This window comes from Symphalangus syndactylus, chromosome 8, assembly GCF_028878055.3.
Source record: "Symphalangus syndactylus isolate Jambi chromosome 8, NHGRI_mSymSyn1-v2.1_pri, whole genome shotgun sequence".
In the NCBI taxonomy this organism is placed as follows: Eukaryota; Metazoa; Chordata; class Mammalia; order Primates; family Hylobatidae; genus Symphalangus; species Symphalangus syndactylus.
The window spans coordinates 99,006,142-99,012,351 of record NC_072430.2 but is presented as its reverse complement, the minus strand read 5'-3'; the positions used below and the strand labels follow the sequence as shown (position 1 = coordinate 99,012,351).

Below are 6,210 nucleotides of genomic sequence, written 5' to 3'. Positions count from 1 at the left end.
TTTGAATCTATCAAATGTATGATTTATTATTTGGGTACTAAATTGTCTCTCTATGAATGGACAATATTTTTTGTTTAGCAGCAAAAACAAAATGTTGTTTTGGACAAAGCAAAATAATAATTTACCATACTGTTCTTTCTTTTTGTGAAGCAAATACAGTGGTCAAAAGCTAAGGTTTTTAAAGAATGCTTTAAGTTACTAGAGTGTAATATATGTATCAAAAAAGATAAAAACTTAAAAATGGAGAATTCCAGTAGAAACTATCTTGTTAGTGTTATGAAGATCAGGTATGCTACTAATAATCAAGCTAATTATCAAGTTGACCAAGAGCAACAATATTAACAAAGTTTTTAAGGATGTTATGCTCTGAAGCCATTGTGGAAATAGTTTTAGGAAGCAATAGTCATTTCCAAATAAAAAATGCAATACTGAGATTTTAATTTCACTTCTTAAGAAATGGAGACTCTATTAAAAAGTATACATTATGAAAGAATGAATAGGAAGGATGATTTAAATTAAATCGTTGATTTACTGTGAAGAATTCTGAAGCAGGTTTAAATATTAACTTTAAAGTCAAATACTCCAAACCAACGTGTTTACTAAATAGTCACTCAACTGATATTTCAACATTTTTTATTATTCTATATCCAAAGCTGCCCATTATATACTGGAATAAGCCTGAATGAGAGCAAACCAAATTGTTGGGTTTTTTTTAGTATGAAAAATATGAATGCTCTCAAAGAACCTAATATTTTGTTGGTAACTGGGTCATATTTTGTTGGTAACTGGGTAAATTCATATAAATAGTTCAACATGTGAGCAATGAGAAATAATCTGGGTCGTAGGGAATCAAGAAGAAGAATATGAATTTTCAATTTTGATTCATGGAATATTAATTGTCGTTTTTAAAGTACTCAAGGTTTTGAGCAAAACAACATTTAGCAGCACCCCAGTGCCAGTACTGCAGCTGTATCTGCATTCTAGACAGATTGGGGGTGTGTCTGCGGTACTTAATGTTCAGCTGTTCACCATAGCTCCACTGCCAAAATAAAGGGTCATCAGATACACACAGCATCTCAGCACCATTTGCTGAAATACATGGGTAATAAACAACTCTTTGTTTTATCCAAGGTTAGAAAAAAATATGAAAACCCTTTTTCCTCACTCGACTCAAGGTTATATGACCTGCATTGGGTTTTAACAACAACAAAAAATTAATTGTAAGACCAAAAGAAATATGTACCTCTACATAAACACAGTGAAACTGGTCACTATATTTACTTAATTTATTTTGTATAGGAATTGATATTTACTAATTGTCCTTCATGTTTTACATATTAGGTTGATTCACTAATTAATGAAATACTCTTATTCAGAAAGATACAGAATATAGAAATCTTCAGATTTAAGGTTTTTTTCCCCCTATTACTTTGTTCTAAGATGCACTACTTTTATTTTTAGACATGTCTTTAGAAAGAAACATTTGGAGTAACAATATATTCTAAGTGCCCCCTAGGGAATTTTTTGTAGCATTGGAACCTGAGCCATATTTAGCAGCATTTGGCCCCTTCCTGAAAATGACTCCTTGGACTAGCACCCATACCTCCCAACCCCCAGCAGATCGCTATTAATGCAATTTCAGTTTTGTGGAAAACACTGTCTCTAACTACAAACTGTTTCCTGCTTACAAGTTCAATTAACATATTGTTGTGCCCGTATTTAATGTCTTGGTAGGAAGATGATCACTTTTGGCTTCCAGGCAACACTTTCAAAGAGATGTAAATCAGCCATTTTATGTAATTTTCTTTTTCTGTTACTTCTCTTTTAAAATACACTTTCTAGAATTTTGCCGTCTACGATAAGAGTGTGCCTAGTTGAACTCAGATAATAAAGGAATAAAATGAACAATTTTTATTGTTCCTCATAAATATGTAAGAGAAAGAATGACCTTTAATATTCAATTCTTTATAAAAGAAAAGAAATAATCATTTTCTAATATTGAATTGACATTAAAAAAGTTCCATGACACCAAAAATGATTATTTCATGGGATATTCATAGCATTTAATCAGAGAAAGCCATTTAAATGTACATACAGCTCAATATGAAGTTCATGTTCTACATTTAGAAAATAAAAAGTACACAATTCTGTTAATAAATGAAAACAGAAGGTAGAAGACAGTGACTAGCTTGCTTTGATAAATTTTCTCAACTAGAGACTACATTTCAAGTTGTGATTATACTCACCGTTTTAGTGTGAAATGGCTCATACTGAAGTAATTGGAGTTGTGTTGATACCACTTTTACATTTTATTTTATTTTTTGTAGAATAGATTAGTGTGATTTTTTTGTGTATGTTAATATGAAAAATTTATAGGGAGAGAAAGACTGTTATATGAGTTAAATCTAATCCAGTGAAGAGCACAAGGTGAAATTATAGAATTAATCTAATAATTATTTTACAAAAGAATCATATATGTGTCTTTCAGATAAATCAACAAACGTAGTTTTTTTTTTAACATAACTGTAAGAAAAATGCTATTTTATTAATGTTTTACAAGGCACAACTTGGATTTGCCACCGTGGCAAAAAAAAAAATCCTTCAGGGTTATTTTCTATTTGTCTATATACACTGGTTTCTGTTCCATCCAAGGTTTCATGGTTGTGACTCGCATGTGATTGCATGTTTGACTATCAGTTCACATACTGGGCTAAGTGATGTGTGCGTGATCCTTTCAGTATACTTGAGATAAAGAATAATTATTCTCTGCTTAGATTTGTTGCTTTTAGGGTAGAACCCCTGGTGTGGGGGACAGTCAGGGCATCCACAGATCTTGAAAGAGTTGCTAGAGGCAAATTAAGCAGAAATATTAGTGCCCACGGCCACTTTTACCTAACCATTTGAGGGAAAGCTTATGTGTATCTTAGTTAAGGTCTGTCTAAATAACTATTTCCGATTCTTATATTTTGTAGGCCATCTTTTCAAAAGAATCTATGCTATTGCTATGTGACATTTCAGAGAAATCTTTTTGCGTTTTAGAACAGGTGGCAATAATGAATATTGTTATAGTTTGAATTTAAATGAAATATTAATCTAAATAATCCTTCTTGAAACATATTTTTTTTCTGGGAGACAGTGTTTGATATGGAAACTCAAACGAATAGAACAAATATGTATGCTACTTATTCTGCTGCGTGTGTCTGTGTGAGCTGTGTGCTTATATAGTCAGGGTCTCTTCTGCTCAGTCATTAAGGAGGATATATTATATTCCCATTTCATTCATATGATGTCAGGATGAATTGACAAACCTCTTTTTCCTTCTTCCATAATACCTACCCAATGCAGTTCCAAGCATGGGAACTTATAATTTATTGTAGACATGTCTGATTATAATAAAGTACTGAGTCTCCTGTTTTGGGTATACATTGTCTTTGATTCATCTTTTTGGAAGAGATGATATAAACTTTAAAAAAGCTAGTGATTGGATTGCCTTTCCTTTGAGATGTGCTGTGCTTTATTAATCTTGAGTTGTGTGTTGAAATCCCATTGCACTTTTATGTTTTCCTGGGTTAAGTTGTTGTTTCAGACAGCTGAGTAAATTTATACAGCTGGAGTTCATTCAGATCGGTGCTCTAATATTGCTCTCTTTTACTTTTTCTTGGCAATTTTCTGCTTTTTTTTGATGTGTGGTACACATTTTGCCTTGCTTTGAAACTAGTCATGGAGGTATACTTCTTCTTTCATCAAATGGTTGAATAAAAGTGGCTATTATTCCATTCTCCTGTGAAGATTACCTGCCATTTAGTTCACATTCTCTATTTATCTCTGTTAACTTCTTAGCTTGCAGTTGATCACAAACAAAAGGCGAAAGATCCTTTTTACCCTGCTGATTATTTCTCTAATCGCAAGTATCCCACTACAGTATAACAACCTAGATTTCTATTTCCACCACTTATTGTTCATATCACCTAAGTAATATATTCTCTTTATGTATGGTGCTTTTCTTGCTACCCAGTTAAGTTATATATTTGCATATATTGGTCTTGTGTTGGAACTTACAGTCCTGTAACCTGAAGTCAATATAGCTGCGAAATTCATTGTATATTTCAATTACATGGACAAAGACAATCCAGGATTTTTGCATTTTTGTTTTTTTTCTTAATTGGGCTCCTCTTTTTGGAATTACTATTGAACATAGTGTCTGTCTACTGGAGGACAAAGATAGTATCTTATTTTTCTTTAAATATCCGGCACTGCATAAATACAATATACAGGTCTTAAATTATTTATGTATAAACAATTGATTAGAATAAAACAGTGTAAATGAAGGGTTTTCTGTACTACTTTGAATTTTTCTTCTCTGTGGAAACAGTGGGCATGTATATAATCAGGATTTTTTTATAATATTAATTGGGGAGATGAGTATTTTTCTTTTTTTAAAGTCAATAAATTTTTATTCAAGGAATTCCATGTTGTGATTTCTTCCACTGTCCATCAAGGTCACTTTAGATCCTCTAAAGAGCTGGAGTCAAAAGATTTATCTTCAAGTTTGCCCTTTTTAATGAAACTGATCAGTTGTCCTGTCAGCCCATAATTACTTTGGCTTCTGTCATCTCCTTTTAATATGGGTATACTGATGAAGACTTCAAAATTCACCAAGAATCTTTGGGATCTGGTTTCTTCAACCAGTTTACTTTAGGGTCCTTTTTACTGTAGGTGGTGGGGATCTGCCTGGTTCTCAACTTGACACCCTCTCAACATGAATGAGTTCAAATCACATTCATTCCTAAGCGATCACTCAAGAATGGTACAAATGCGTGGAGTATGCTAATATCTAAGGTAAAAAAGTAGATTATCTTTAACTCCAGACACCATGTTCTCAAGATAAAAGCCTTTGACATTCATGATCCTGTCACATTTTCAGGCCTCTCTGTCCAGTATTTTTGGCTTTTGTAGCTCTCTTTTTAGACAAAGCAGGTTCTTCAGTAATATCCTCTTCTTCTAAGTATACACTCAGTCTTACAGGGAATTCAGAACTTACTATGAAACTATCCCCATTGACTCCTCTATAGGAGAAATGGATCCATCATCATCCAAAAATTTATATCTACGACTATCAAAATCTTCATTTTCTAAATCTTCACCAACATTCATTTGTTTCAATGATTCTTTCAGGTGGTGTTCATACTTCAGATTTTCAATATAGCTAAAAAATCCTCTTACAACAGCTTGCTCAAACGTTAAAATTTTTCTCCAAGGTGGGTGCTTTTCATTCTCTGATTCTAAAAATGGGAAGCCAGATCCTCTGCTTCTAAATTGTTTCTTCTTATCTATTAGTGAGTATATAGGATTTCTCCTTCCTTGGTCTTCCTGTTGGCTGGATATCTCTTTTTCTTGTTCTTGAATCTTTCAAAAATAGCTTTTATAGTCAATGGTATTGGTTCAAAAGATGAGTCACTTGATGAATCACTTGCATGAACACTTTCAGGTGTACGAACAAATTTTCGAATGGGGTTTCTTTTCTCCCGTTTAGGTGAGTAAGGGATACACTGAGTTTTAAATAAGCTGCTATCAGAAGAGTTATCACTTCGATTTGCAGGTTCCACGGCATCAGATGTCACATGGTCAAGAGAATCTATTCCCGATTTATCCATCAATTGCTGTTTGTTTTAAACAGTTTTCTTCTCCAACTGTGCAGAAGAAAAAGGTGGGCTATTTCGGCAGCCCAAGTAATAATCAGGCCGAAATCTCGGGATACAACTTAGCTTCCGGGAAGAAGGCAAGTGGTGGGGGAGATGAGTATTTTTCTATATCATGACACTGATCCTTCACCTATATTACTATTCGGGGATAAGTTATTTCATCTACAAGAGAACCAGGGAAGAAATATGACTATCCCAAGTCCAGCATCTTTATTACTACAAGTATAATACAAAGGTAGTATTGGGTTAGACAAAAATTGGATGCAGAAAAGTAAAAAAAAAAAAAAAAAAAAAAAGACTTTTGTATAAGATGTAAGGAAGGTATCCAGTTTCAGCTTTCTGCATATGGCTAGCCAGTTTTCCCAGCACCATTTATTAAATAGGGAATCCTTTCCCCATTTCTTGTTTTTGTCAGGTTTGTCCAAGATCAGATAGTTGTAGATATGTGGCATCATTTCTGAGGGCTCTGTTCTGTTCCATTGATCTATGTTTCTGTTGTGGTACCAGT

At 33.3% G+C, this 6,210-nt stretch overlaps 1 pseudogene; it reads right to left on the bottom strand.

Moving 5' to 3' along the window:
• Positions 1–4,438: 4,438 nt before the first annotated feature.
• Positions 4,439–5,663, bottom strand: LOC129488207 (TATA box-binding protein-associated factor RNA polymerase I subunit D-like; annotated as a pseudogene).
• Positions 5,664–6,210: the final 547 nt, after the last annotated feature.